The 17,367-nt window shown below is 42.5% G+C and overlaps 1 long non-coding RNA gene across 1 annotated transcript; it reads right to left on the bottom strand.

Moving 5' to 3' along the window:
* Nucleotides 1-3,963: 3,963 nt before the first annotated feature.
* On the bottom strand, nt 3,964-9,493 carry LOC310760370. Its single transcript, XR_014546932.1, has 4 exons — nt 9,418-9,493; nt 8,299-8,379; nt 6,159-6,288; nt 3,964-4,148 (listed from the first exon to the last, which is right to left on the bottom strand). It is a non-coding gene; the product is annotated as an uncharacterized lncRNA (long non-coding RNA).
* Nucleotides 9,494-17,367: the final 7,874 nt, after the last annotated feature.

The following is a 17,367-nucleotide window of genomic DNA, read 5'->3' as shown; positions in this document are numbered from 1 at the left end:
TTGACTGAGTGCTATTTTTCTAAAAAAGAGGTGCTGGAACTCACCATGAATGCCTCCCTTGTTCTCTTATAATGGCAATGGCGCCCACGTGAGAGGTGCTTGAGTTCCAGTGAGTTTGGACTAGAAAAAAGCCCTGGTTATATCCCTCCCAACAAGAGGAGGGGAGGGATCAGAACAAAATAAGAACGGGGCCCTCCAAGACCTTTTATGAATGGGCATGGGGCATTCCTAAGGTAAGGCTTTTGCAACTTTCGTTGTTTTAGAAAGGCGGGGAACACTAGCTAAGTCGTTACCCAGTGTTGACCCTATTTCTAAATGCACCAGTTTGGTTAGGCCTGGGGACCATAAAGAAGGCTGATCGCTGGAGAATTGATGCTTTTCAATTATGGTGCTGGAGGAGACTCTTGAGAGTCCCATGGACTGCAAGAAGATCAAACCCCTCCATTCTTAAGGAAATCAGCCTGGAGTGCTCACTGGAAGGACAGATCCTGAAGCTGAGGCTCCAATACTTTGGCCACCTCATGAGAAGAGAAGACTCCTTGGAAAAGACCCTGATGTTGGGAAAGATGGAGGGCACAAGGAGAAGGGGACGACAGAGGACGAGATGGTTTGACAGTGTTCTCAAAGCTACCAGCATGAGTTTGACTAAACTGCGGGAGGCAGGGGAAGACAGGAGTGCCTGGTGTGCTCTGGTCCATGGGGTCACAAAGAGTCGGACACGACTAAACGACTAAACAACAACAAACATGGGGGCAGATTTTGCAAAAATGATGATGTTTATATTTTGACTTGATCCTTATAAAATTCAGAAGTAGAGAAAGTGTAATCAAGGTCTTGAACCATCTCTGAAGATACCTTCACAGAGGTCACAGGCAATGTGCTTCTGACTCCACCACCAATATTGCTGTGTAGCCTCTGTCCCTGCAGGAAATGTGAAAAGGAGTGCCTATGTTATGCAACAGGGTTATCTTGGGTCAGTTGCCATCTCTCAGCAAAACCTACCTCGCAGGGTTCTTGTGAGCAAAAATAGGGAGGGAGAGAAGTGCATGTACCGCCTTCAGCTTCTTAGATGAAAGGTATGATGGAAGAAAAAGGGATGCGGGTGGCGCTGTGTGTAAAACCTCAGCGCCTAGGGCTTGCCAATGGCATGGTTGGCGGTTCGAATCCTCACGGCGGGGTGAGCTCCCGTCGTTCGGTCCCAGCTCCTGCCCACCTAGCAGTTCGAAAGCACCCCTAAGTGCAAGTAGATAAATAGGTACCGCTTTATAGCGGGAAGGTAAACGGCTTTTCCGTGCGCTGTGCTGGTGCCGGGTCGCCAGAGCAGCTTCGTCATGCTGGCCACGTGACCCGGAAGTGTCTCCGGACAGTGCTGGCCCTCGGCCTCTTAAGTGAGATGGGCACACAACCCTAGAGTTGGACACGACTGGCCCGTACGGGCAGGGGTAGCTTTTTATGATAGAAGAAGATAAGAAGAATGATTACTGTATATTTTATCCCTGATCACACAGAGTACAGTGCACTAGCTATCATTCAAAGACCTAATGAGTTCACAGTGTACAAAATTAAAACTCAGTCTCATTACTAAAGTAATTATTGGCTTGAATGCCCTGGAACATTTCTTCTAATCAAGGGATGAGGGAGAAATTTGATTCCATTTGCATTTAATGGTGAACCTATCTAATCTGAAGATTCTGAAATACTATTTGGGCCAACCAAAACACAGCTAGCATTTGCAATTTTAACTCCTCTGAATTTTTAAATGCTGTTTTCCAACTAAGTTATGTGTGCAAAAAAATTGCATGTGTTTGGGTAAAGTGTGCATAAAAATGTACACAGAGAACAAGGCAGAGGGGCTTCTCAGTAGTGGCACCCACCCTGTGGAACACCCTCCCATCAGATGTCAAGGAAATAAACAACTATCTGACTTTTAGATGAAATCTGAAGGCAGCCCTGTTAGGGAGGTTTTTAATGACTGATGTTTTAATGTATTTTTAATATTTTGTTGGAAACCACCCAGAGTGGCTGGGGAAACCCAGCCAGATGGGCCGTGTATAAATATTGTTGTTGTTGTTGTTAAAATAACTAAAAAATGCATTATATTAGTGGGGTTCACTTTGAGCAGGACAGTGCAAATTGCCTGGGAAAATGTGTACATTGTGGGGGGGGGAACATGAATAATTATTAAATAAAAAAATTTCAGAATGATGTGGAAATATGGAGAACCAAACTTAAGATTGGAAAAATGAGAAACTGAGACTAACCAGAAGCGACAGATTCACCCACCGCTATTACCATAGCAATATTCATCTGCTGAAAAGGCTCCTGGCACCAAAAAAGGAAACATTTTTTAGTGATCTCCCCAGCCCTCCAGAGCAAGATTTATCCTATATCCAAGTAAAAACACAAATACAATGTACCAAAAAGTGCCCATGGCAATGACTTTCACACAAATCCCTAGTACCCTAGTATCCACATAAGAAAGTTAATTCCCAGGAAACCATTTGGGACAAGGTGAAGCATAACTGCAAGCAGTGCATTCTCTAGGGCAGGGTTTCACAAATTGGGTCTCCCATCATCATCATTAGGGTTGCCATATTTCAAGAGGTAAAATGTTGTTGAGTTATTTGGGGGTGATCACCTGAGAAGTTCTTAATCTTTTTTTTGTGGGGGGGGGTGAAATCAGAGCTGCCGGCACACACACACAAAAACAACAATTAATAAAACTGAAAACTTCTATTCTTCCATTATTTATACTTTAGACCACTTTTCAAGAGTATTTATTGCCAAAATGTAAATATGACCAGTTGCAATCCTTGGTTTGACCCTTGTTAGAATTTCTGCTTGCCCTACCTTAAGTACATCCCAACTGGATGTGAGCGATTTTACTAAAAGAATTACAGTGGTACCTTGGGTTAAGTACTTACCGTATTTTTTGCTCTATAAGACGCACCAGACGATAAGATGCGCCTAGTTTTTGGAGGAGGAAAACAAGAAAAAATATATTCTGAATCCCAGAAGCCGGAACAGCAAGAGGGATCTGGCTTCTGGGATAGCTTCTTGCTTTTCTGCCGCACAGCCTGCATTCGCTCCATAAGACGCACACACATTTCCCCTTACTTTTTAGGAGGGGAAAAGTGTGTCTTATAGAGCAAAATATACGGTAATTCGTTCTGGAGGTCCATTCTTAACCTGAAACTGTTCTTAACCTGAAACACCACTTTAGCTAATGGGGCCTCCTGCTGCCGCCGCACCACCAGAACATGATTTCTGTTCTCATCCTGAAGCAAAGTTCTTAACCCGAGGTACTATTTCTGGGTTAGCAGAGTCTGTAACCTGAAGTGTATGTAACCTGAAGCGTATGTAACCTGAGGTACCACTGTACAGCAATATATCACATTAGACATAAATTTTTTCTCCCCTTTTGCAGCCGGTCTTTGGTGAAAATATATTAGTACATGTCAGGTTCACAGTAAAATTTAGAACAATAGTTAACTTGTGTATTCCCACAACATGTGTTTATTTGTGTCCTCTGAGGTAGACTTCTAATAGGCTAAATGACATGAGGCTGTCTAAACTGCTATCCAAGGAGCTCTGAGGAGCCCTGAGTTCATTATGCTAAAGCAGTGCCTTGTAGAATTTTTCTAAAAACTTAAATTAAGCTGTTAAGTTTTTTAAAAAAATCATGTGGAACAAAACCCAGACCTCTTCAGTGCTCTGCAGACAACATATATTGGAGATATTGGGTAAAAAGTAACTGCTCTTAATCCACTGCAATTTTCACTGCATGACAGCTCCCCTGTGACCAGGAAGAATGAGAGTCTAAGGTAGCTTCCTAAGTCCAGAAGCAATTTACAACCCAAGTAAAAATAAAACGATTCCAATAAAGACGCAATAGAGACTAAGACAAGCTTCCTTCACCCAGACTTGGGACATTAAACTACGAACACCATTTAGACACACACAAATTGCACAGCAGCTTTATTTTAGAGGATATTTAGAGAATGCATTCCTTGAGCATTGATTTCTCCATCTTCTCTCACCGCCAACATTTGCTCAGAGGCCAGAGTGCTTAAGCCGATCTTAAACATTTCAAGCAAGAGATATGATCCACGGCAAGTTATCATTCAGGAGGCTACTTGGTTGTTTTCCTACAAAGACAAGAGAGACTGTGAGAGTTCACTGTTTTGGGGAAACAATTCTGTTACCATCAACCCAAGGTTTACTGTGCTGAGGCATCCCCACATGGAAGGTGACTGAGAGGATATTAAGAGCATGGATTCCAGGAGATAATCAAATGTTTATAAGTACTGTCTTTCCACTGAAATTACTTGTCCAGGTTACGGCAAGTACACGATTCCTCCAGGATTAAACAGTTTCGGCATGGAGAGATTACTACAGCGTAACATATATTCATCATTCGTTTATTCCTACCCCCTTATAAAAGTGTTCATGCATGCAGCATGAAAAAGGCAACCCAAATTTTCAAGATGATAGTGCACCTCTACTATAAGGAAAGGTTCCAACATTAGGGGCTTTTTAGTTTAGAGAAAATACAACTATTGGTTTGGAATAAAAGTAGATGGAGAAACATCTACTTCCTCCTAATACTGGAACTCAGGTCCATCCAATGAATGTTGGAAGGTTCAGAACAGCCAAAATAAAAGAGCAACGTCTTCTATTTTCAAGGGGTCCAATCTGAGCATTGGGTAACATTGGCTTCAACCCTATAAAATCATAGTGGCCTTCCAGATGTGGTAACTCCCATCAATACATGGATCCAGCAGTCAGAACTGCTGCTCCATTATTGGACCTCTTATTTGGCATCCAGACAGTGTGTACTTCTGCTCAGCATTTCTGAAAAGCCAACAGGCAGGGGGAACCTGAAATTGCTCAACATGTCCACTGATGCCAGGAAGATCTCAACCACCTACTCAATGAAGCTGGTAGTACTTAATTTAAAATCCTTAGTGTCATTTCTCCTGACTAGTCTATTTCCTTCCCTCCCTGTCTCTCACCAATATCTGCAAACCAGAGGCACCAGCTTGCGAGGGCGATTGGAAGGAACAACGTCACACACATGACATCAAATGACATCCTGATGTCCAGGGCATGATGTCAGGATGTTGCGAGGAGCAAGGGGCAGAGACATATCCAGCAGCAGTGCAGCTTCAATGACCCATGGCTCCTCCTCCACATCTTCCTGGTGCTGCCACCATTAGGAGGCTGCTTCTACCCTCCTGCCTCTCCATGGCAGGAGGAGAAGGAGAGAAGGAGCCGGCCATGGGGCCACACCACACTGGGCTTTGAGCTTCACCTCCACACTCAGGGGACATTGGGGGGCATCCCCTACCCCAAAAATATTAAGGGGACCAAAAATGATTCGGCCGCCCCTACTGCGAAATATTGCTCAGATCAGAAATGAAGAGGTGGTCTTCCAGTGTGAGCCAGTGTGGTGTATTGGTTAAGAGCGGTAGAGTCGTAATCTGGTGAACTGGGTTCGCGTCTCCGCTCCTCCACATGCAGCTGCTGGGTGACCTTGGGCTAGTCACACTTCTTTGAAGTCTCTCAGCCCCACTCACCTCACAGAGTGTTTGTTGTGGGGGAGGAAGGGAAAGGAGAATGTTAGCCGCTTTGAGACTCCTTTGGGTAGTGATAAAGTGGGATATCAAATCCAAACTCCTCCTCCTCCTCCTCCTCCTCCTCCTCCTCCTCCTCCTCTTCTTCTTCTTCTTCTTCTTCTTCTTCTTCTTCTCCTCCTCCTCCTCCTCCTCCTCCTCCTCCTCCTCCATCATAAATGTTTCATAGGTGGCAGCCAAGATCATCCTCAGTCACACACAAATCGCCAGATTTTGGGGGGTGGGGGACTAAGATCATAAGAAGATCCTGCTGAATCAGGCCAGTGACCCATCTAGACTCTTACAGCAGCCAACCAGATGCCTGTGGGAAACCCGCAAGCGGGATTCAAATACAATTGCACTCTCCCTTCCTGCAGTTGCGCAGGAATGCAGCTTGCACAAAATGCAAAACCTCTAAATTTTGCAGGGAAGGGTCAGTTCAGATCACAAATAAGCACACACCCCTCCCCCACCCCAATCCCGCATTTTTAAATGCATTGACTGCCAATATGTTCCTATTGTCTCTTGGGCGTTCGAGCTTACTTGACACAGCAAAAACGTTTGAAGTCGCATTTCCCAATCCGCTGCCAGGGGTCATGCAAACACATGGCATGCCTGCATTTACCGTGGGCCTTTTTGCAGTCCTTCGCCTTCCGAATGTCAGTACACAATCCTGTGCAAGCAAAGAAGAAAGAGAATGTCAGAGGGTTTTCAGCCCAGCTTTAAAGTCTTCTGTCAGGGTTGGGGGACCTTTCTCAGCCCAGTATTAATTATATTAATGTCTAATTGTTTTTGTAATGATTTGGTCTTCCCCTTATGCTTTTAACTGTTCTTATTTTATCTATGAGCAGCCTTGAGTCCCTGTCTGGGAGAAAGGAGGGGTATAAATAAATGTATTAGTAAGGTGAAAAAGGTAAAGGACCCCTGGACGGTTAAGTCCAGTCAAAGGCAACTATGGGGTTTCGACACTCATCTCGCTTTCAGGCCAAGGGAACTGGCATTTGTCTGCAGACAGCTTTCCGGGCCATGTGACTAGCATGGCTAAACCGCTTGTGGCACAACGAAACACCATGACAGAAGCAAGAGCACACGGAAATGCCATTTACCTTCACGCTGCAGTGGTACCTATTTCTCTACTTGTGCTGATATGCTTTTGAACTCCTAGGTTGGCAGGAGTTGGGACAGAGCAACAGGAGCTCACTCCGTGGTGGGGATTCGAAGCGCCAACCTTCCGATCAGCCAGCCCAAGAGGCTCAGTGGTTTAGACCACAGCGCCACCCGCGTCCCTAAATGTATTAGTATTACTAGTAGTATGTAATATACATATTTTGCAAGTTATTTCCCTTGCTGTTATGCAGTTTTGCATTAGCATTACAATATCTTAAGATATTTTTGCTAATATATTCATTTCTATGCATATTATTTGCTTGGAAATCTTCAAATTTCAAAAGAGAGATGTGTTTTGGTTCAAGCATTGATTCGGAAAGTGAGAATTAGGGAGCTCCACATTGCAATATGGACCAAACTGAATTTCTCCTCCATCTCTATTAACGAACCCAGTGTTTCAGACAGAGGCCTTTCCTAGCCCTACCGGGAAATTCCGAGAGTGACTTAACAATCCACGGGTTGAGGATGAGTCAGTTAAATCTGCTATGATTAAATGGGCACAAGATGTTGGACATAACATTATGTTTGCTGACTGGGAACAGTTGTGGACCACAGGTATGAAATTTACGGCATGCAATGCCTTAAGAGAAAATATTATGAAAATGATATACAGGTGGTACATGACCCCAGTCAAGCTTGCAAAAATTTATCATTTGCCCGATAATAAATGTTGGAAATGTAAAGAAAATGAAGGTATATTCTTTCACCTTTGGTGGACGTGCCCTAGGATTAAGGCTTTCTGGGAAATGATTTATAATGAATTGAAAAAGGTATTTAAATATACCTTTGTGAAGAAACCAGAGGCCTTTCTCTTGGGCATGGTCGGCCAATTGGTGTTAAAAAAGGATAGAACTTTTTTTATGTATGCTACAACAGCAGCAAGAATACTCATCGCAAAGTATTGGAAGACGCAAGATCTACCCACTCTGGAAGAATGGCAGACGAAGTTGATTGACTTTATGGGATTGGCAGAAATGACTGGCAGAATCCGTGACCAGGGAGAAGAGTCGGCAGAAGAAGAATGGAAGAAATTCAAGGACTACTTACAAAAATACTGCAATATTAATGAATGTTGAGTGATGTTGGATTGAAATCAAGTGGTTTCTAGCTGTAATGGTACAAAAGAATATGAAAAAATGGTCCTTTTTTTCTTTGTATATAAGTAAGAGTTTAAGCTACAATAATTTAAGAAGACAGATAGAAAATAAGGGGTTTTTTAATTGTAATGCTACGAGATAAGGATTTGCTGGATAAACAATTTGAACTGGAATACAAGAAGGGGAGGCATGAGGAGGTCAGGGAAATATGTTATTGAAAAATAAGTTATGAACTTTATGTGTTTTTATTATTTTTTCTTTTTAATTTTTTCTTTGTTTGTATAAAATGGAAAATGCTAATAAATATCTTATAAAAAAAAAACAATCCACGGGTTGGACTGTCTCCCACAAAGAGAACTAACAGCACATTTCTGTAAAGATAAAAACTGGGGGGTGGGGTGGGAACGGGACCAGCATACCTGTAATAGTCAGGAGTACCAAAAAAATGAGGGTGCAGAAGAAAGGCCTCATAGCTGAAACTTATATTGTTTCTCAACACCCTTAGAAGAGAAATGGGGGAGACAAAAGAGAACAAGTGGAACAAAGTCTCCTTTTTTACACTCTTGTGCAATAAAACAAACTTTCTCTGAGCTTAACGGCTTTAATGCACCTTCCCACTTTAGATGGCCCTGCGTGTATTAACTCCCACTTCCAAATGTAGCTCCCCCAAAAAACAACCCTACATTTGTGGGTCCTTCTGTCCCATTCTGGTGGTCCTTTGGATGGTCTGTGGCAGAATGGCATGTTATGGGGGCATGGATCGGGCCCTGTGATGGGGCGGCACACAGCCTTAGCAATTATTTAAAAAGGACGGGCATACAAATTAAATCGTGCAGTGATATTGTGGCTGGCATCCATCTGTCTTGAAAGACAATGGAGTGTGCCTCTGGGGGTTAATTCCAACCACCACTGTGTTAGCAGCACTAAAGTGGCCACCCCGATGGCCCATGACTGCAACCTCACCTTTAAGCTCCATTCATTTAAAAAACTGAATAAAGTGGCCCATCTTACAGGGTTGTTTCAATAACCATTATTGCTGTTATGTACTGAGTTGAATAGGATCCCAAATGCAGCAGTCTGATTGGTCCTAGAACAATAGAACCCAGAATGCAGCAGTCTGATTGGTCCGCAGGAGCCACCCAATCCAGCTCCAGGTGGAAGTGAATCCACAACCTGATTGGCCTACAGGAGAATCCCGGAATTAGCCAATGATGTGGAGCCCATTGTGTAAATAATGTATATAAAGCAGACATTATGGGGGAACTTCCATTCCTCCTCACCACTATGAGCTGAATAAAGAGCATGAAATCCACTCTCGACTCCGAGTATATTTCAATTCCCTTCACTAGAATAACAAATTGCAATGGCTGTTAGGAAATCAATGTATCCCAGAACATTCCTGCGATGACCAGGGCGTGTTGCAATCGCCATAACCTGATTATTTATGAGCCTCTCCTGGTAAAGTTAGTTTTGCTGTCCCCTCTGCTTGTAAGATTTTCCAATACCAGACAAGTTGAAACTATGAGGAACATTTTTACCTTTGTGGAACGCTGTTTCCATTGACCGCCTTTGTTCTCGGTCCGAGTTGCATTTGGACTGGACAAACAAGAAGACAAATCTGTTTCAGTACGTTCAGCCCATGGGCAATTAGAACAAAACACTGACTCCTCCTTAGAACAAAATGTCCAAGCCCTTCTGTGATTGGAGCCAGGATTCTCAGCATAGTCCCATCATAGCATCTGAGTTGAAATTTAGTTCCGTATTTACAGAATACAACAATTGGATTTATTGGAAGTTTTGGATTACAATTTGGATACAATATTTGCCTCTATATTTGAATTTAAATCTAGTTTGGAAAGACCTGGGACATATTGGATTACATTGCAACATAAAGACCCACCAAATCTTGTAATATCTTCAATCTATATCTTAGACTTTTTTTCCTATCTTCTACTCTCTTCCCACGTACCAATTAAATTGTCTTTTCTTTTTGTTACATTATTTAGAATATCTTTGGGAAAGAGGGAGGGGGAGAGGGAAAAGATAAAAACTCTAGTAACAGCTGCATATTGTACCGTAACCTTGAGTGTGAAACTTTGTAAAACTTTGTTTTGAGAATGACTCATACAGGCGCAAAGGAAAAAAATAGGGAAGACAGAAGCAAGAAGGGGTTCGAAACAAGATGATTTGGAGAAAGTGGAAGGCCCAGAGGGAGGGAGGGAAGCCTAGCCTGATATAACTGAATTTTTGATTATACAATTTGCTCAACAGCGAAAAGAACTGGGTTATCAGATGAAGAAATATATAAGAATCAGTTTGATAAAATCTCAGACAGTAAAGATACCCTGTCTTGGCAAATCACCAACTTGGACACCAAAATAAGAGAGCTAGAATCGAAAACAAATTCTTTTGAAAAGCTATCCGAGGAGGTGACAAAGTTGAAACAGGAGCATGAGGAATCTAAGGGAGCAGTGGGATGGGTTTTGGATACAGTGAACAGTTTGAGTGATGCTGTTTTGATGATGCAACTAAAAAAAATCAGAGAAGACGGTGAGATTTAGGAACATACCGGAGCAGGAGCAGGAGCAGGAGCAGGAGCAAAATATTAACCTTGAAAAATACTTATCAAAAATATTGGCAGAAAGCTTAGGGGAAGATGAAAGATAATAATAATAATGTATTATTTATACCACGCCCATCTGGCTGGGTTTCCCCAGCCACTCTGGGCGGCTTCCAACAAAATATTAAACAAAATATAAAATACAGTGGTCTGTTAAACATGAAAAGCTCCCCTAAACAGGGCTGCCTTCAGAAGTCTTCTAAAAGTCTGGTAGTTGTTCTTCTCTTTGACATCTGGTGGGAGGGCATTCCACAGGGCAGGTGCCTGAGAAGGCCCTCTGCCTGGTTCTCACAGTGAGGGAACTGCCAGAAGGCCCTCGGCGCTGGACCTCAGTGTCTGGGTAGAACGATGGGTGTGGAGACACTCCTTCAGGTATACTGGACCGAGGCCATTTAGGGCTTTAAAGGTCAGCACCAACACTTTGAATTGTGCTCGGAAACGTACTGGGAGCCAATGCAGATCTTTCAAGACCGGTGTTATGTGGTCTCGGCGGCCGCTCCCAGTCACCAGTCTAGCTGCCACATTCTGGATTAGATAGTAGGTAAGTTCCTCTGTGTGATTTTTTGTCGCCGAAGTACGCTACAGGATCTTGCCCTTGCTGGAGACCCACAGAGATGAAATAGATTGCTCGCCTCTTCTTCTCTTTGGCAAATGACTGTACTGTTGAAATGGCGATGAGATCGCACTGGCTTATTTATTCTGAATGTTTGTAAGTGATGCCAATAAAGGTTTGATGATGATAATTAGACGGGTAAATTAAGTAATATAGAGTTGTTTCCATGTGAAGAACAAAAAAGGAAGGGAGAAGTCTTGCCCAGGAGACCTTTCTTACCAAAAGAGTAAAAGATATTGTTGTACAGAAATGGTTTAATGATGGCTTGGTGGTAGGGACAAGGTCTTCAGGGAGATTCCATATAAAATTAGAATTCAGAGACAGAGATATACAGCTCTAATAATAACACTGATAAAAGCAAATGGGAGTACCCTGAAGGCCTCTTCTTCACGTTTTTGGCGAGAAGATTCAAAATTGTGACAGACGCCCAAGCATACAAATTCTTAGAGAAAGAAGGCAAAGACTTACAGAGAGGTCAATCAGATAGGTATGGGAATAGCCCACTGGGGCAGCAAAAGTTGGTAACGGAGAAACTAAAGGAGGAATTTGAAAAAGCTGCAGTGGGCTCACCTATCCTACTAGATGACACTAATGGCTAATTTAAAGATCTTGAGCTGAATGTGAACGGATTAAACTAAAAAACCAAGAGGAACAGAGTACAGCATGTGATTGAAAAACAGAATTTAGATATAATTTGTCTTCAAGAAACCCATATAGCAAAAAAACACCAAAGAGTTCCTAAAAATAAGAAATTAAGTTTAGAATTTATCTCATCCAATGATACAAAAAAGAGAGGAATTGTAATCTATATCAGACCAGCACTTGAGCCCAAACTGATTAATATGATATACATAATATACAACTTTCAGATTGGGAAGGGTTATGGAAAACTGATTTGAAATTCTCAGCATGTTGTATGCTGAAAGAAAATTATATGAAAATGATGTTCCATTGGTATTTGACTCCTATTAAGTTAGCAAAAATGTATAAAGCAAGTACAAATATCTGCTGGAAATGTAAAGAAAAAGAAGGCACCTTCTACTATATGTGGTGGATGTGTAAGGTGATAAAAGCGTTCTGGAAAATAATATATAATGAATTGGGGGGGATGTTTAAAATAACATAAAACAAAACAAAACCAGAAGCTTTTTTACTAGGAATTGTAGGTAAAGGTAAAGGTAAAGGTAAAGGTAAAGGTAAAGGTACCCCTGACCAACAGGTCCAGTCGTGACCGACTCTAGGGTTGCGCGCTCATCTCGCTCAAGAGGCCGGGAGCCGGTGCTTGTCCGCAGACAGCTTCCGGGTCATGTGGCCAGCGTGACTAAGCCGCTTCTGGCGAACCGGCACAGCACACGGAAACGCTGTTTACCTTCCTGCTGGAGAGCGGTCCCCATTTATCTACTTGCACTTTGGTGTGCTTTCGAACTGCTAGGTTGCCAGGAGCAGGGACTGAGCAACGGGAGCTCACCCCGTCGCGGGGATTCGAACTGCCGACCTTACGATCAGCAAGTCCTGGGCACTGTGGTTTTACCCACAGCACCACCCGCGTCCAGGAATTGTAGGCACCAATATTCAAAAGGAGCAGGAAATACTTTTTATGTAGGCAACAACAGCCACACGGATGTTACTAGCCCAGAGATGGAAAGAAGACACTAAGCTGTTGGATTATGCCAAAATGGCAAAATTGACCGGAAAGCTCAGGAACCCAGAAGACCAAAACTTCAATAAAGAATAGGAAAAAATTACAATTTATCTGGGAGACCACCGTAAACAGATGAGAACATTAGCAGGATTGCAATAACACTTGTAATATAGCAAGTATTATGGACCAAATTGGAGAGACATAAAATATGGATTATGAAATAATATGCAGTTGAAAAGGTTGACAATAGGATCCACAGAGGGGAAGGTGGGAAGTGATTCAGAGAAACCTCTAAATATGGATAGGTATTTTGTATTGTTATAATTCTATATTTGTAAAATCAAATAAACATTATTTCATGGATTGCAAGATTAGAACAATGGACCATGCTGAATCACTGTGGGAATATGACTTTCAGAAGGACAGGAAACTGCTTCATAAGGTGAGAGACCATTGGCCCATCTGGTTCAGTATTGTCTACACTGGCTGGCAGCAGCTCTCCTGGGTTTCAGGCAGGGAACATTCCCAGCCCTACCTGAAAATATAGATTGACAAGTATATATATTGTGAAATGATCTGGTTGGCATAGTGTACTTGGGCTTCCAAAAAACTTTCAGCAAGGTATCTCATCACAGACTCTGAGTAAGGTTAGCAGTCATGGAATAAGAGGAGAGGGCCTTTTGTGCATCATAAACTGGTTCGGCAGCAGAAAGCAGAGACTAGAAACAAACAGATAATTCTATCAATAGACAGGTGTGGAAAATGGAGTCCTTTAAGGATCAGTATTGGGGCCTGTGCTTTTAAACTTGTTCATAAATGATCTTGAGTAAACAGTAAAGTGGCCAAGATTGCTGGTAATAAATTCTTCTTGTTGTTGTTATTTACTGAGTTTTGGTAATAAATTGTTGTTGTTGTTGTTGTTTACTGAGTTTATTTACCACCCTATACGCAGAGTTTCAGGGCAGTTCACAGAAAAGATCACAACATATATAATTAGAATATAAACAACAACCCAATAACACCCCTCCAGAAAACAACCATATTTTAAAAGGGTACAGGATGTCAAACACATCAACCAAAGGCCTGGTTAAAAAGGAACGTTTTTGCCTGGTGCCTAAAGGTGTGTGATGAATGTGCCAGACGAACTTCCCTGGGGAGAACATGCCACAGATGGGGAGCCACTGCAGAGAAGGCCCTGTTCTCGTGTTGCCACCATTTGGACCTCTCAAGGAGGAGGCACACGAAGGAGGGCCTCAGAAGGTGATCTCAGGGTCTGGGTTGGTTCATATGGAAAGAGGCGGGCCTTGAGGTATTGTGATCCTGAGCCGATTAAGGTTTATAGGTCAAAACCAGCACTTTGAATTGGGCCCGGAAACTCATTGGTAGCCAGTGCAGTCAGACCAGGATAGGTGTAATATGCTCAGACTGTCTTGTTCCAGTGAGCAACCTGGCCGCTGAATTCTGCACCAGCTGAAGTCTCCAAACCGTCTTCAGAGGCAGCTCTACGTATAACGCAAAAAGAGATTGTGAAGAGCTGCAAAAGGAGCTCTGCATACTGAGCGAATGGGGAGTAAAATGGCACATGCAATTCAAGGAGGACAAGTTATGCTGGCCTTTAAAAATAATATTAATTTCGCATATACACTCATGGAGTCTGAACTGGCAGTGATTGCTCAGGAACGAGAACTTGGGGATTTCAACCCGGTGTTCAGCAGCTGTGAAAAAGGAAAATTCCATGCTAGATATCATTTGGAAGGAATGGAAAATAAAAAACTGTCAATGTCACAATGTCATTTTGGGAGAGTTCAGAGGAGCCCGGATAGACAGGTAATTTCCTTTTTCTTCCTGCTCTAAGGTGGTGCATCTTCTGATGAGGCCTAAACACACATATCCAGTTTGCTCTTCCAGCTGAACTGGGCTGATTTATTACACTTACATTTTAACCAGTGTTTTGCAAGTTTTAAAATGTTAAGAGAAGTATTTTCTCCCTTTACGATGGTCTGTTATCATCTTCAGCCGAAGATAAAGATTTCATTGCATTCCTTATATATGGAAAAAATTAACTCACCAAGGAAAACCCCACGTGAGCAGAATGTTTTACATTCATTGCCTCCTGCTCATTTGCTTTGCAGATGGATCAGGGATTTGCTCTGTGAGTGACCTCATCTTTTTGCCCCCCCTCCCCCGAAAGGAAAGCAACTACATTTTTGAAACAAATTGTGGCTATTGTTCATAACCAGCTGGTAACAATGCAGAAATAAAAACCACAATGTAAATGGCGGGTTAATTGAAATGCTACATTGGCAGGTGTGAATAAAGTACTCAGATAAAATGCAGAGTCTTTGGAACATGAAAATAAGGGGGGGATTTGAACATAAGAAAAGTCATGTTGGACAAGGCTCATCTACTGCAGCACCCTGTTCTTGCAATGGTCAACCTAAGGGAAGTTCACAAGTGTGACAGCACTCTCTCCATTTGCGATTTCGGACAAGCATTCAGAGCCATATTGTCTCCAACAGTGGAGTGCTCTCACTTGTGGGGTACCTCAGGGTTCCATCCTCTCCCCCATGATTTTTAACATCTATATGAAGCCACTGGGAGAGATCAGCAGATTTGGGCTGGGTGTTCATCAGTATGCGGATGATACCCAGCTCTATCTGTCTTTAAAATCGGAACCAGTGAAGGCGGTGAAGGTTCTGTGTGAGTGCCTGGAGGCGGTTGGAGGATGGATGGCGGCTAACAGTTTGAGGTTGAATCCTGATAAGACAGAGGTACTGTTTTTGTGGGAATGGGGCAGGGTGGGTGTGGAGGACTCCCTGGTCCTGAATGGGGTCACTGTGCCCCTGAAGGAGCAGGTGCACAGCCTGGGAGACATTTTGGACTTACAGGTGTCCATGGAGGCACAGGTCAATTTGATGTCCAGGGCACCTGTCTACCAGCTCCATCTGGTACACAGGCTGAGACCCTACCTGCCCGCAGACTGCCTCGCCAGAGTGGTGCATGCTCTGGTTATCTCCAACTTGGACTACTGCAACGCACTCTACGTGGGGCTACCTTTGAAGGTGACCTGGAAACTGCAACTAATCCAGAATGCAGCAGCTAGACTGGTGATTGGGAGTGGCCACCAAGACCATATAACACTGGTCCTGAAAGACCTACATTGGCTCCCATTACGTTTCTGAGCACAATTCAAAGTGTTCTGTAGATTCATTCTGTTCTTGTAGATATCTTAGCAGCACTTTGCATTGTAGTCCTACCCAATTCTGCCTCTAAATCTGTTTTTGGAGACTAGGATTTACACTCTTTGAAACCCTTTATACTCTTTATACTCTTTGAAACCCTTTCAAGTTGGCAGCCGTCTCCACATCTTATAGGAGCGATTCCCATTTTTTATGTATGTGCTGAGATGCTTTTCTTTTGTCTGTTCTGAATCCTGCATTGGACGGCCCCAAGAATATTTATCTTTCAGCAAATTCAACAGTTATGCCAGATTGATAAGCAGCCCAGACAATTGCAATAGTTTGAACATGTTTTATGTTGACATTTGCTGGCCGAATAATTCGTGTGCAGAAAGGAAACCCAAATAATCAGAATTGTAAAGTTAGAAATAAGCCCAAATAATCATAGAATCATAGAGTTAAAAAGGACCACAAGGGTCATCTAGTCCACCCCCTGCAATGCAGGAATCTTTTGCGCAATATGGAGCTCAAACCCACAACCCTGAGATTAAGATTTATCCATCTTTATTTTTGCCTATTATAAAATTATAAAAAGCTAAACCTTTTTTTAAAAAAAATGTCCTATATACACGATGCACTCTGCATCCCACATCCAACTGAGAACTAATATTTATCTAAAATACAGGTGAACCTGTAGAACCAGAATCTTCTCATTGCCCTGTGCACACCTATATTTCAAAACCAAAGCTGCACGAGAAATTGGTTTTATAGACCTCAAAGTTGACCTGGTGACTTTAAATTTACAACCCAAATCTGAAGAGCAAAGAAGCAGGGGGCAATGAATTTCAAATATGCTGCTTAGGTGGATGAGAGTCATGGGTCAATTTATTTCTTTCACTGAAAAATGCACTGCGATATTTGTTTTTGTTGAGAAAGAGAGGCGCAGCACTATATTTTGAGAAAGCAGGCCTTCTCTAGCTTCCTATTTCTGGGCCAAACACTCGTTTTGTGTGGGCAAAGTCTACTGAGCCTCACTGAGTCCATGTATATTTCAAATAACACTTCCCCAACTTCACAGTGGAAGAAAGGTGCATTTCTTCATTTTAATTCAAATTTTGGGCCTCGGGATATTTGATTTGATTTAATATTTGTGTCCCGCTTTTCCAGCGACAAATGCCAAGCTCAAAGCAGCTCACAACATTCACAGTAGAATTAAAAAAACAACAAACATTGCAATCACAACACGATCAAACACAACGGCACATAAATGAGGCAAATAATAAATTCAGCAAAATGATTAATGCGATTCAATAAAATCATAGTCATTCAAAGGATCAGAAAGTATCAGAAATCATTCATCAACATGATTAATACAATTCAACAATGTCATAGCAACCTCAAGGCAGGTAGCAGCAGGCCTGGGCTACATTCACA

The sequence above is a fragment of the Podarcis filfolensis genome, assembly GCF_964270895.1.
Source record: "Podarcis filfolensis genome assembly, chromosome: 3".
NCBI classification, from domain to species: Eukaryota; Metazoa; Chordata; class Lepidosauria; order Squamata; family Lacertidae; genus Podarcis; species Podarcis filfolensis.
Note: the sequence above shows the minus strand (reverse complement) of the source record. Positions and strands in the feature narration are given on the sequence as shown.